Below are 15,953 nucleotides of genomic sequence, written 5' to 3' on the forward strand. Positions count from 1 at the left end.
AATTTTGTTAACTATTTAGAGTGAAAAGTTTTATTAATTTTATGTAATAAATATTAAATTACTGATCTAGAGCATTACACTAAAATCTTTTTAGAAGATGATGATAAACTTGAGAAAATTGTTGGATTAAATTTTATTTATTGAGGTAAAAAACAAAATAAAAATCGTTCAGTTCAAGTTCTTGAATTTGAATAACTTTTAGAATTTTTGTATTTTTTAAATTTTGTTTTTTGAATATTAAATTTTAATTGAATAAATGTATTTTTTTAACTAAATGTAAAATTCGTTCATGGATATAGATTAATTTTTAAATTGGGAATGGAAAACTGAAATCTTGGTTTTAAATATGAGAATTTAAAAAAAAATATGCTCTTTGGTCTAGAATTGGCATACATATACATGAATATTGAAAATTCCTGCATGGACGTACTGTAAAACGACAAATGGGCCTGATACTGCTACACAAGACAGCTGAAGGAATGAGAAAGGACAGTGTGTGTCAATCATTGAGCAGTTATGGTGTTCTCTGGTGGTGTTCTTCACTACAGTGTGGCTTGGAGACTACAGCTGGATGACTTCACATGGGGAAGAATCATCAGTAAACTGGAAAAAGGACGAAGTGTAAGGATTGTAGGCCATGGGATGGGGGGTAATTGCTCACAACATTGTTTGACATGCATGAGGAGCTTTCCAAACCACAGGCACTGCTTTCCGATGGAGAGGAGGTGGTCAATGATGGCCAACTACAGCAGCAGATGACCACTATATTGTACAACAGACAAGAAGGACACACATCAAAGAGGGCGTGCAATAGCTACCACATTTAAAACGACTCCAAGGCAAGGAATCTCAAGTACCACACTGGCGACTGCATGGAGGTGGTCTCTTTGACAGATGATCAGTACCTTATATTCGGTTGACACCCACATGTTAGCAGCATAATTTGCAATTGTGCCAAGAGCATAAGGACGGACCAACAAGAAGTGGCGTCATGTGATCCTTTACAATGAGAGCAGGTTCAGTCTAAGTAGTGATTCTCATATGGCACAAAATGGAAACATGCTATGCACCCAGGAAAATGCTCAAACTTAATCGTTTTGTTGGTCCAGGTTTCATGGTCTGGGATGTATGATGTTGCATATGCGCACTGACCTCCTCATCTTTGACCAAGGTACACTGACCAGTCAGTGTTATTGTGACTGTGTACCTTCCCCATGTGCGTCTTTTCATGAGTGATTGGGGCCTCATATCATTTTTATGGATAACAATGCACGACCGCATCTAATGGCGTAAATGGACTGTTCTACCCCCTCCCCCCCCGCCCACGCAACATAAATCCCATCGAAACACATGTTGGATGCGTCATCACCATCACCACGGACGGCAATGCATACTCTGCAATGTGCGCCAATGAATATCCAACAATAGTCAAGCACGCTGGTGATGAATGGAATGCAGTGCCACAAGAACTCCTTACCAACATTGTGGCCAGCATAGAAGCGCGTTGCATAGCTTGTATTGCTGTCAGTGGTGATCACACATCCTATTAAGACCTATGTCCTGCCTATTTTAATTTCCAGGGGATCATCAAAATCGTGTTGACTTCAATGTAATTATTGTCCATATCATCTCATTGCTTAATTCTTTCAGTTAGCTTCTGCACTATAATGTACAGCAGTAGTTATTTCCACGCATGTTCCCGAGTTTCATCGTGCTATGTTACTTGGCAGTGACACCATGCGAAAGTTACTTTAGTCCTTAAGTTATGCACACCAGTGTAGTTAGTCTGATCATTCACTTTTTGTCACAAAGTACTTATAATGCGAAACATAGTCGAGTCTTCAGACCATTTTCGTCACCAAACGTGAGGTTGTAATCGGGTTGCCTGTTTTAGGCGCCTCTCCTTGCCTCCCACAAATCTTCGTGGTTTACTGGATAACATTCGAAATGGAGCCCATTTTCTGCAGTACTCATTGCAACCCTATTACCTTTTTCAAAGAAAACTTTAGTCTAATTTCAAACATGTACCCGACTGATACAATTATACGTGACCCTGACTTCAATTTGCCCTCGATATGTTGACGAAAGTACATGTTTAAATCCGAAGCTACACATAAAACATCATGCGAAGTTTTGCTTAAACGCAGTCTCTGAAAATGTTTTCGACTAATTAGTTCATGAGGCAACTCGAAAAACAAACTGTTGTGAAAAAACACTTGACCTCTTAGCAAAAAATAATCCTGAGATAAAAACGAGCATAAAAACGGATTCAAGGTTGTCGTAGCAAGCCTGCATACCGTAACTCAGAAATCCACCAAAAATAATTTATCTATTCAAAAAAGCAGATAAAAATTCTCTTGACGCCTTCCTGATAGAGAATACCGACTCCTTCCACATCAAGCATTTAAGAGTAGACCGGATGTAGCTTGAATTCAGAGAAATAGCATGGACAACAATTGATTTATACCTAACAGATCAACAAATGACGGAAATGATTCCCTATTGATGCTACACAAAACTGGTCAGAAGACTGTTGCAGAAAAAACGAAGAAAGCATGCCAAATATAAAACAATGCAAAATGCTTAAGACTGGCGATCTTTTACAGAAGCTTGAAATTTAGTGCAAACTTCAATGGGAGATGCTTATAATAGTTTCCACAACAAAACTTTGTCTTGAAACGTGTCAGAAGATCGAAAGAGATTCTGGTGGTATGCAAAGTATTCTAGCGGCAAGACACAATCAATGCCTTCTCTGCGCTATATCAATGGAAAAACCATCGGTGACAGTACTGCCCATAGCCTTCCGAAATTCCTTCACCAAAGAAAATGAATTAAATATTCCTCAAATAAAGAGCAGCTACCAACATGAGTAACTCAGAAGTAGATACCCTCGGCGCAAAGAAACAAATTCAATTACTTAACAAAACCCTACCAGAGCGTATACAAATTAGGTTCCTTTTAGAGTGTGCTGATGTAACAACTCCATACTTAACAATTATGTAGAATCACTCGATCGACGAAATATTCGTTCTCAGAAACTGAAAAGTTGCTCAGATCACATCAATATTCAAGAAAGGCAATATGAGTAATCCACTAAATTACAGACCCATATAGTTAACGTCGATATACAACAGGATTTTCGAACGTATATTGTGTTCGACCATTATGAATGACCTCGAAGAGAACGTTCTGTTATCACATAGTCAACACGGATTTAGAAAACACCGTTTTCGTGGAACGCAAGTACCTCTTTACTCACACGAAGTGTTGAGTGCTACCGACAAGGGATTTAGAATTGATTCCATATTTCTAGATTTCTAGAAGGCTTTTGACAGCATATCTCAAAAGTGGCTTGTAATCAAATCGCGTACTTATGGAATATCGTCTCACTTATGCGTCTGGATTCGTGGTTTCCTCTCAAAGGTCACAGTTAGTAGAACTGACGGAAAGTCATCGAGTAGAACAGAATGGGTTTCTGGCATTCCCCAATGTAGTTTTCTACTCCCTCTGCCGTTCCTTACCTTTACAAGTAGTTTGGGAGACAATGTAGGTAGCTGTCTTAGACTGTTTGCAGATGATGTTTATCGTCCAGTATGGTCATCAGAAAATCTAAACAAGTTGCAAGAATTTTTGGAAAAAATGCTAGTTTGGTGCGAAAATTGGCAATTGGCTCTATATGGCGAAAAGTTGTAGGTCGTCCACATGAATGGTAAATGGAATCCATTAAGTTTCGGTTACGGGATAAATCAATCAAATCTAACGGTCGTAAATTCAACTAAATATCTAGGAATTACGCTTACGAACAACGTAAACTGGAAAGAACACATGGAAAATGTTGTGGAGTAGGCGAACAGAATACTGCGTTTTATTGGCAGAACGCTTAGAAGATACAACAGATCTACTAAAGAGACTGTCTACACTAGTCTTGTCCGTTCACTTATGTAGTATTACTGCGCGGTTTGGGATCCTTACCAGACAGGATTAATGGAATATATCGAAAGAGTTCGAAGAACAGCATCACGTTCACGTTTCGTATTATCTAGAACTAGGGGAGAGAGTGTCGCTGACATGATACAGGATTTGGGGTGGACGTAATTAAAATACAGGCGTTTCTCGTAGTGGCGGGATCTTCTCACGAAATTTCAGTATCCATCTTTCTCCTCCGAATGCGAAAATACTTTGTTGATTACGACCTACATAGAGCGAAATGATCATCATAATAAAACAAGGAAAATCAGAGCCCACACGGAAAGATATAGATGTTCGTTTTTTCCGCGCGTTCTTCGACGTGTTCTGATGAACTTACCTAGGTGGGTGTAGACATAGATCAATCCTAAATTTCTAAGTGTGTCTTTGCTAATGTTTGCTCATTCACTGATAAGTCGCTGCCGCATATTTTCTGCGGTTATTGGTACTTCCACGTAACTTTCTTTTATAGCGTTCTACGGGGGAAAAAATCGGAAGTCAAATCGGATGAACTTGCAGTCCAATTTTGAGGACCTCCTTGTCCAGTCCATCGATCAGGATACTTTCGATTCAAAATTTTTCGTGATATCCGCGAGTAATGTGCTGGACATCCATTATATCGAAACCATGTATCCATTTTTGTTTGAAGTGGGACATCTTTCATTAGTATTGGGAAGATATTAACTAAAACTTCGCCGTACATTCAACCATTCACATTACCGGCTCTGAAGTCTACGCCAGTTTTCAGAGTACTTAAAATACTGCACCAAATATTGACACTCCATGGTGATGCTCGCCTTGACTTAAACAATGCGAATTTTCACTGAACAGCAAAGCAGATATTATGCCGATTCAGTTGTCTACGAATCATAAAAAGCTGTATCATGAAAGAAAACTATCGGTGAATAAAATCATTATAAGCTGCTAATTGTTGTATCCAACTGCAAAAGTTCAAGCGGCTTCGAAAGTCGTCACCATACAGATATTGATCCCACGATAAGTGATATGGATGGAATTTATGTTCAAGCAGAATGGGCAGAACACTCCTTTGCGAAATTCCTGAACATTGTTTGATTTTCCGAGAAATAATGTGAGAATTTGCAACTGCAGCTAAAACATTCATTTCGCCATTTTCGTTTGCCACCGGGCGTAGTCGGACTCGTCATTTGGGTTGAACGCTTCCATTTTCGGTAAACAATTGGATATAACTGCGAAAAGTCGTTTCGGAAGGAACAATCCTGTCAAGTAACAGATTATCATACTTATACGAGTTTCAACTACATGTCTATTTGATTCAAAATAAGAGAAAATTTATCTACTCTCTCTGCAATCGTCAACATCGCAGAACAGTTAGGAAGATATGTTTGCGATTCGAGTTCTTGAAATAAATTGAAGCCGCACAGGATTAGCTGAGCGGTCTTAGGCGCTGCAGTCATGGAATGTGCGGCTGGTCCCGGCGGAGGTTCGAGTCCTCCCTCGGGCATGGGTGTGTGTTTGTCTTTAGGATAATTTAGCTTAAGTAGTGTGTATGTTTACAGACTGATGACCTTAGCAGGTAAGTCCCATAAGATTTCACACACATTTGAACATTTTTTTTGAAATAAACTGAAACGTGACTGCTTCGCACTGCCTTTTTCTCGGCTGCTAGGATTAAATGCCTCATCCAGTATATTCAAGGTGACTGGGCTAAGCTGCTCAGCTCACCGTTTAAGATATCGTAATGCTGTTTTCACGAAAGTGTGTTGTGAAAGAGTCCTCACTAAATGACGTTTCGTGTATTCGTATTTTCATACCTATATTTATTACAGAGGTGCCGATGTCAACTTCACTTTCTCATTTCACTGCTAATATCGTTGTTCTGAAACAGGGGTCGCCAAGATTTTGGCTCGCGGGCCGTGCCCGGGCCCGAGTTTCAAATCGCTAAGCTTTACTTCACGTTCCCCCAACGCCAAGCCGTTCTTTCCGGACCTGAGGAGGGGGAAGTGTGGGGAACAACGAAAGTGCGGAATTTAAATGGCAGTACAGTCGTACTGCATTCGACTTGGTTTCTCAACAACAATCACAAAGAAAACAATTTTGTAGTATTAATTAATTATTTTTCGTGCGCTAAAGGCATAATATCATTTCTATCTTATACAAACTGTCGACACACGGACAGGCGCAGACAATTTCACAGAGTTTCGCACTCAATTTGGCACGTAATCGTGACTTATTCAGTTTCATAATCGAAATAAGGTCTTTCACACGAATATGTCGATCGAAATATTGAAGCACTTTTGCGACCTCACTTTAGAGACTTGGAAAATCTACCCGAGAAAAGTAATGTAGAGGTCCTGGAAAGTTTCAATGTAAAAAGATTTACAATTAAAACTGGAATTACCTTGCAGGTCAATCAGTAACATCTGCACGTGCAAAGTGGCGCTTTCAACTGAAACGGCAAACTGTTTCGAATATAGCTCGAAAACAGATGTAAGATTGCAGTGTACTCAAAAATCTTTATAAAACTATCGTTGTAATGCTTGCAAGGCCACAATGAATTCTTCAAACCTCGCACCTCGCGCTTTCTTTTACGCTGGTGAGCTTAGGAAATTGGATTGTCTTTGTCAGGATGTGTTCCTGACAGAATGTGATTTTCTTTTCAAATGCTTCTCCATCAAATCGGAAAGCAGTTACCTTCTAGTGTCATAGTGTCGGCAGTGTGCAATCAAGCCTATTTAAAATGCAAAGTCTGCAATTGATTCTGGATATTCTAATTTTTGTTCCTGCAGTCCTTTTAGTCCTTTCTCCTTCATAAATTCAACAACAGCGTGATTTAAGTCGAAAAATCATTCCATGCATCCCCCCTTGACTTAATCAACGTACTTTTGAGTAATATGTAAAACCTCTATACTCTTCGTTCATTTTCGTAGGAAACTGTTGCAAGTGAAAATTGAATAATGTGTGTGACTTCAGAAATTTTACTATTCTTACCATCAATTTCTCCAAGTGCTCCATGTCTGCAAGTTTAGCACAAAGTGCTTCATGTTGTGCAGAACGATGAACCCCATCTGTCGATCCTTGTAGTTTTTGCTCTTTCATTGTGATCTAAAAGTTTAAATTCTTTCTGCATGGTACTATAGTGACGTTTCGTACTAGATAAGCAGTACCCATCGCTTATGCGAATCGAAGATCCTCATTCCTTTCTTCTATCATTCCCGTTTATTTTAAAGGATTGTGACGATAAATAGATCGATAGACTGCCTCTTTTTGTGCAAAAAGCCACTGGATATGTGAAGGTTCTTCATAGCACGAACAAATAGCGAAGGGTAAACAGCGGTGTCACCACGATTCTACCGAGCTCAAAAAGTTGTGCCGACCGCAAAATGCTAACTGAAATGTCGCACTGTACCGCGTGCTTCCGATAAAGACCGAGAAAAGCCGTCTTACAGACCCGTTCCTGGCCCACACGTGCCGGGCACACGCTGCACGCATGAAGTGCAGCACATTGTGGCTGGTCCTGTTCTTAGAGATGCAGTTTCAGTGGCACTTCACTCTTCCAAATCCGATTAGTAATATCGGAGAAATTACAACAATTATAACTCAGGATGTCTCTGTCTCGAACAGGAAACAGATTGCTGCCATATACGGAAGTTCGTGTTGTTACACAGAACTGTCCCGTCAGACTGTATCGGCCCTCCGGCGTAGATAAGAGTGTCAGCATACAAAAGCGGAGTAGTAGGCTGGTGCTAAGAAGGGATAGTCCCCACCGCACCGCCCTCAGATTTAGTGGTAAGAGGATCCAATGAACAGTCCGTCACAAACTGAATACAGATCAAGCATGAAAACAGGAAGAAAGTGAACTGGACTGAAAAAAAAAGTAAGAAGTGCAAAATACATGGTGTTTCAAAAATGACCGGTATATTTGAAACGGCAATAAAAACTAAACGAGCAGCGATAGAAATACACCGTTTGTTGCAATATGCTTGGGACAACAGTACATTTTCAGGCAGACAAACTTTCGAAATTACAGTAGTTACAATTTTCAACAACAGATGGCGCTGCGGTCTGGGAAACTCTATAGTACGATATTTTCCACATATCCACCATGTGTAGCAATAATATGGCGTAGTCTCTGAATGAAATTACCCGAAACCTTTGACAACGTGTCTGGCGGAATGGCTTCACATGCAGATGAGATGTACTGCTTCAGCTGTTCAATTGTTTCTGGATTCTGGCGGTACACCTGGTCTTTCAAGTGTCCCCACAGAAAGAAGTCACAGGGGTTCATGTCTGGCGAATAGGGAGGCCAATCCACGCCGCCTCCTGTACGTTTCGGATAGCCCAAAGCAATCACACGATCATCGAAATATTCATTCAGGAAATTAAAGACGTCGGCCGTGCGATGTGGCCGGGCACCATCTTGCATAAACCACGAGGTGTTTGCAGTGTCGTCTAAGGCAGTTTGTACCGCCACAAATTCACGAAGAATGTCCAGATAGCGTGATGCAGTAATCGTTTCGGATCTGAAAAATGGGTCAATGATTCCCTTGGAAGAAATGGCGGCCCAGACCAGTACTTTTTGAGGATGCAGGGACGATGGGACAGCAACATGGGGCTTTTCGGTTCCCCATTTGCGCCAGTTCTGTTTATTGACGAAGCCGTCCGGGTAAAAATAAGCTTCGTCAGTAAACCAAATGCTGCCCACATGCATATCGCCGTCATCAATCTTGTGCACTATATCGTTAGCGAATGTCTCTCGTGCAGCAATGGTAGCGGCGCTGAGGGGTTGCCGCGTTTGAATTTTGTATGGATAGAGGTGTAAACTCTGGTGCATGAGACAATACGTGGACGTTGGCGTCATTTGGACCGCAGCTGCAACACGGCGAACGGAAACCCGAGGCCGCTGTTGGATCACCTGCTGCACTAGCTGCGCGTTGCCCTCTGTGGTTGCCGTACGCGGTCGCCCTACCTTTCCAGCACGTTCATCCGTCACGTTCCCAGTCCGTTGAAATTTTTCAAATAGATCCTTTATTGTATCGCTTTTCGGTCTTTTGGTTACATTAAACCTCCGTTGAAAACTTCGTCTTGTTGCAACAACACTGTGTTCTAGGTGGTGGAATTCCAGCACCAGAAAAATCCTCTGTTCTAAGGAATAAACCATGTTGTCTACAGCACACTTGCACGTTGTGAACAGCACACGCTTACAGCAGAAAGACGACGTACAGACTGGCGCACCCACAGACTGCGTTGTCTTCTATATCTTTCACATCACTTGCAGCGCCATCTGTTGTTGAAAATTGTAACTACTGTAATTTCGAAAGTTTGTCCGCCTGAAAATGTACTGTTGTCCCAAGCATATTGCAACAAACGGTGTATTTCTATCGCTGCTCGTTTAGTTTTTATTGCCGTTTCAAATATACCGGTCATTTTTGAAACACCCTGTAGGAACAGTGAACGGTCCAAGAGTAGAAGTGTAATATAGAGCACGTTGGCAAAGTAAGTGGCGTCGTAGTTAAGTGGTTACGGCGTTAGACTGTCAAGTGGGCGAGCCGTGATCACAAGCGCGTTTTGTCTTTTTTTTCTTTTTTTTCTTCTTACAACGTTATGAACTCTCCGTCTGGTCATTGAAACGTTTGTTGTCTTTCTGTAGTCTTGGCATTGTTGCGTTATGCATTGGTTATGGAATATGAGTGATGCGGTAAGAATACGTTACCGTAGCAAGTAATTGGTTATTTGGCGGCCGTGGCGTGCGGAAGTGATCCTTGCTTACGTCTCCACTGCTAGCGACCGAGCTCTGTTATCGTCGGGGAGAGTAACAGCGTAGAGCGTTCGTAACTTATTAGCGCAGAGCAGATCGGCCTTCCAACGGCAGAACCCGTAAGGAAGGATGCTTTGAAGCTTATGTTTGACGGTAACTGTGCACGACCTAAATCGTTTGAAGTAGAGGATTTTCTGGAAGAAGTAGTTAACAGCTGAGGATATAATTGTAGTTCATCTCTCGATCAGTAGTAGTACCGTCTACCTTAAGTTAAAGAATCCCGAAAAATGTGACCAAATTGTAGAATTATATAGGAACAACTTAAAGTTCAAACATTCTGACGGCAATGTCGGTAATGTTAAAGTTACTCACGCCGAACCTGGAATCAGAAGTATTAGAGTTTTCGAACTATTATTTGAAATAACCACAGAGCAGATTAATGCAGTGCTGAAGCCTTATGGCACCACTCTAAGCAACATTGCTGAGAAGTGGTCCGGTGCACATAAATTCCCGGACTTAAATGGTGTGCGGCAGGTTAAAATTGACTTGATAAAGCATATTCCCTCCTATATTAACGTATGTGGATATAGGACTATTGTTATATATGAGGGGCAGCCTAGAACGTGCCCTGGCTGTGGCTCCGCATGGCACGTATGCGCTCGTTGTCAGCAGCGCCGAGTGACGCAACTACCGACGGGGCAGGCACCTGTTCCACGTAAGCTACCGATAACGTTGTGTCGCAGCAGCTCGTGGAACCCCAGCTACGACACCAGAGGCAGTTACTAATGACACTACGGGCCTGCCGACTTGTGTGGCTGAGCGGTTCTAGGCGCTTCAGTCTGGAACCACGTGACCGCTACGATCGCAGGTTCGAATCTTGCCTCGGGCATGGAGGTGTGTGATGTCCTTAGGTTAGTTAGGTTTAAGTAGTTCTAAATTCTAGGAGACTGATGACCTCAGATGCTAAGTCCCATAGTGCTCAGAGCCATTTGAACAACAGTACAGGCCTCGTCGAAGAGGACGCTCGAATGAGAACGACCAATGCAGAAGAAAGGTTAGAAGATACGGTTACAGCTCACCCCTGTGACATTGAACGACGCAGTGAGGCAGACATTGCTCACAACAGTGGAAACAACATTGGTACGACCGTATCTCGGAACACAGAAGCACCGTAGGGGAAGAAAGAATCACGGAAAGCCAACCATCTAGGGTATGGGAGGAGGATAAGGCAGCCGGTGTTCAAAACCAAGCAACGGCAGCAACACCTAAAGACAAGGCATGATGAATCGGAGGATAGCTGTATTGACAATCTTGCTGCTAACAGTACGTGTCTGCAACACAACAGGACAACTCACCTTGGCATGACGATACGGAGGAGTGTAATCCGCCGCCGCCGCTGTTAACACACAGCTGTGAATCGAAGACTGACAGAAATGTGTAGTAACATTGATTTACGGTCGTATAGTACAGCTACAGTTAAAGTTAACAGAATCACTAGTTCGACAAAAATTGAATGCCTACGTGATTTTATATATGCTTTCGATATAGATATAGTCATGTTGCAAGTGGAAGAGGAATTTCTGTCGAAACAGACACACCTCAGCTTACTAATGTTTACGCTCCGTCCGGTTCGCAAGCCAGACTGGATAGATCTACCTTCTTTCAGGAGAGCACGGTTTAGTTAATCAATCCCGCGGACGAAAACACCATTCTTGCTGGTGACTAAGCGTGTTCTTTCCGCCGCTGACTATACGCCAAATCCTAACATGTGCTTGGAACTGGGAGACTTAGTGAAAGGACTGAACCTCATCGACACCTAACACAGCCAGCCAAGAGCGAACCCAGGGTTCACTTATGTTACTAGCCATTCCATGAGAAGGATAGACAGCTTCTACGCCTCTCGTCACCTAAGAAATAGTGTTCTCAGCGTCGAAACTTATCCTGTCAGTTTTTGTGACCATTTGGCAATTGTGGCTACGATTAACATGCCCAGGTCAAGGACATTTCGGGGTAGGGGGTCTGGAAATTCAATAACTCACACCTGATGGACACTGGGCTTGAGCACGAGTTAAAGGAAGGTTGGGAAATGTGCTTAAGGAATATACGGCGCTACAGAACTAAAATAGAATGGTGGGTAACACATGCAAAACGTAAAATACGAACTCTGTTCAAATGCTACGCTTTTGAAAAGAAACAGTGGGAAAGACACAGAGTGGAATTCTACTTCCAGTGCCTAAGTGAACTATACGTAAATACCGCCAATGTTTCACGTCACACCATGAGAATAGAACGGAGCAAGGCCAAAACAACCGCTCTGAAACGCCAGCAAATAGACGGAGTTAAAATAAGATCGACAGACAAAAGTGGCATTGAGAATGAAAAAACTGCGCTTTTCCACCTTCTCTCCGAATCCAAAAGCGGACGCTGGCTGCACATAGGATCTCTCCGAAATGATGATGGAAACCAACTTATCCATCAACAGGACATCAAAAAGTTTACCCATGATTATTTCACGAGACTGTGTGCTGTAGTCGACAATGACAATCGTGAGGCCTTTTTAAACTGCGTTGACTCGACTGTGAAGGATGCAGAACACGCAGAACTGGAAGCTCCTATCACTACAGAAGAACTGTGCGAAGCGTTGAAAGGAAGCTCAAGGAACAAATCCCCTGGACCATGTGGATTACTAGTAGAGTTTTACCTAAAGTACTGGAATTTAATCGGTAATACGTTGGCTGGAGTGCTCGACGAAATACGTACGTCTGCCACTATACCCTGTGAGTTATTAGAAGGGCTCGTAGTGTTGGTTCCTAAAAAACCATGCATCCCATGTCGCTCCTAAACGCTGACTACAACGTAGCTGCTAGAGTATTGCTTCGTCGATTGAACACCATTGCTGGTCGCCTCATCGGTCAACATCAGTCGTGTGCCGTCCCAAGGAGGACAGTACACCAATGGCTGGACGAATACCGGGATGTAACGGTTGTCGTCTCGGTGTCCAACTGCAGAGTGGCCATCATGTCGTTAGACAAGGACAAAGCATTTGACAGGGTCTGTCACAACTACTTGCTACGTGTCATGTTGAAAATGGAAACCAAGCCATCTTTCGTCAATATCATCAGGAGATTATACATACATGCAGCTTCAAGCATTCTTGTCAATGGACAATGCACAGGAAGAATTCCCATCATAGCGTCGATGCGACAAGGCTGCCCCCTCTCGATGTTGCTGTTCTCGTTATTTATCGAGCCTCTTCTACGATCATTACTCGTCAAGCCCCCTGGAATTGAGATTGGAGGCAACAAAGAATCTGGTACCTCAAGGCGTTATTGGTAGCACCACTTGACGAGTGTCACTGATCAATTCTGGTATACTTTTCCTCGCATTTAATAAGTATCCACCATGTACTGTCAAAACATACAAGGAAGTCAGCATGTTACGATATCTGCACTCGGTTGACTCTTCGGGAGTAGGAACTCTCTGAAAGTCGAACAAATATTTTCTATGCTAAATTTATAGACTAAAAACTGGGGCAAACAAGAAAATGAAAGAGAAAGTTTTGGCCGCAGATTATCTGTAGTTTCAACTTACGACATTTTCGCAAGCGTGTAAATGTAAATTGTCTATGCGTGTTTATTCCAAGTATAGCCCTAGAATACTTAAAGCACGCAGTCCCAAATCCAAGGCAGAAAGGCATTTGGCCATGGGGTCATAGGTATCCTTGTGTAATATTCACGACAATATGTTCTAGCCACAAGATTTTAAAATGAACTAAGTGTACCAACTTCAACCAATATTATCGATACTACGTTTAAAAAGACTGTATCGTGTAAAAAGGACGATAATGATTTCATTATTTCTGTAATAATTTAATTTCTGTGTGAATTAAATCAGAGAATTACATTCATAGACAATGACAATTATAATCTTTTTGTTATCTGTGGTAATTGTGGTTCAGTTGTTCTTCCTGTGTTAACCGATGAACTGTTCGGACGTGAGACGTGTGTGGTCTGTAAAGAGAAAACCTGTAACTATATATAGTTAATTATTATTTGAAAAAATAGAGTCACTATTGTCTAGACGTGGATTTGTATTTATTTCAATTGTAATCCAATCTAATTAATGTTTTTAATTATTAATTTTCAGCTCTGCAATTAGGAGCGCAGCCATTAGCGCTAGTAACTTACAGCGCAGTTTACTAGTAGGTGGTGTAAAAATATGTCGCTATTTATCATTGAAAATGATTTTAAATGATAAAGAATAGAGATAAAAGGCTCAAAGAGTTTTATCTAAATACCGGGTGATCAAAAAGTCAGTATAAATTTGAAAACTTAATAAACCACGGAAAAATGCAGATAGAGAGGTAAAAATTGACGCACATGCGGGGAATGACATGGGGTTTTATTAGAACAATAAAAAAAGCAAAGTATTGCTAGATGCGTGAAAGATCTCTCGCTCGCGTCGTTTGGTGATGATTGTATGGTCAGCCGCCACTTTTGTCACGCTTGGCCTCCCAGGTCCCCAGAACTCAGTCCGTGCGATTATTGGCTTTGGGGTTACCTGAAGTTGTAAGTGTATCGCGATCGACCGACATCTCTACGGATACTGAAAGACAACATCTGACGCCAATGCCTCACCATAACTCCGGACATGCTTTACAGTGCTGTTTGCAACATTATTCCTCGACTACAGCTATTGTTGAGGAATGATGGTGGACATATTGAGCATTTCCTGTAAAGAACATCATCTTTGCTTTGTCTTACTTTGTTATGTTAATTATTGCTATTCTGATCAGATGTAGTGCCATCTGTCGGACATTTTTTGAATAATTGTATTTTCTTGGTTCTAATAAAACCCCATGTCATTCCAAGCATGTATGTCAATTTGTACCTCTCTATCTACATTATTCCGTGATTTATTCAGTTTTCAAATTTATACTGACTTTTTGATCACCCGGTATATTACCTTGATATCAAATAAATCGGGAATAGCAATAGACAAATTTAATGTCGTCTGGCTACCACCATCTTAGCAAAAATATCTCTGCAGCAGTTTTGAATAGAGAATTTTAACAAACATAAATGTTGTTAGATATAAATGAATGGAAATAAATGTGCAACGGTGGTCCCGAATCTACTTTAAAAGTCAGAATTCAACTCAGATTGAATCTTTAAAAATAGTGCTCACAGCACGTTACGTAATATCAATTTATTATTTGCTGATGTATGAAGCCTAATTATTTCGGACGATTTACATGAAACATTTTAATAGGAGACATACGTCAGTGTTATGCGCGGGTAGTATTTTGTGACTAAATGTTTCCTTTGCTAGAGAAAAGTGCTTCCATCTTAAGTAACAGTTGTGTAAAATCTGATAAATGATATGCAATTTAGTCCCACTCACATGACTTTACAGACAACATTTCTACACAACGTAAAGTGAAGATTTCTTCAGCACAGTGACAAATATTAGCCGGGATAATCACTTTTGAGATCAAACGAATTGTTACGCTGACAATAGGTAACTGGCTTTATATATTTTTTTGCTCTATCTGAAATATCATTTATAAGTAATTAAAGTCACGAAATACTATAAACCGGTTCCGCCACACTGGCGCCCAACGTGGAGTCACCAATGCACATTTATTTCTTTAATTATTGAGTATTGTGATTTCTTACAGGTACAGTGTACAATGACAAAATATTAATGTTTGTGTTGTTGTTTATTTCGTCACTGAACTTGGTGTACGTGTGTATATGTCAACTGTAGAGCGAGAGACATCTAAGAGCGATTAAGCTGTGTTGTGCACAGACTGCTGTAAAGAGGTAAGTTGTTCATGCTCCCACTGCATATGCACACACACACACAAACGATTGGCATTTGTTGCTTATGTGCTTTAAAACATTTAAAACATTAACGGCAGCCATAAAAGTTGTTGTTGTTGTTTGGTCTTCAGCTCTGAGACTGGTTTGATGCAGCTCTCCATGCTACTCTATCCTGTGCAAGCTTCTTCATCTCCCAGTACCTACGGCAGCCTACATCCTTCTGAATCTGTTCAGTGTATTCATCTCTTGGTCTCCCTCTACGATTTTTACCCTCCACACTGCCCTCCAATACTAAATTGGTAAGCCCTCGATATCTCAGAACACGTCTTACCAACCGATCCCTTCTCTCAGCTGCAGAAACTGATAGTTCGATAATTTTCACGTCTCTCAATACCTACTTTCTTTGGATTTGGGATTATTATATT

This window comes from Schistocerca cancellata, chromosome 7 (assembly GCF_023864275.1).
Source record: "Schistocerca cancellata isolate TAMUIC-IGC-003103 chromosome 7, iqSchCanc2.1, whole genome shotgun sequence".
NCBI classification, from domain to species: Eukaryota; Metazoa; Arthropoda; class Insecta; order Orthoptera; family Acrididae; genus Schistocerca; species Schistocerca cancellata.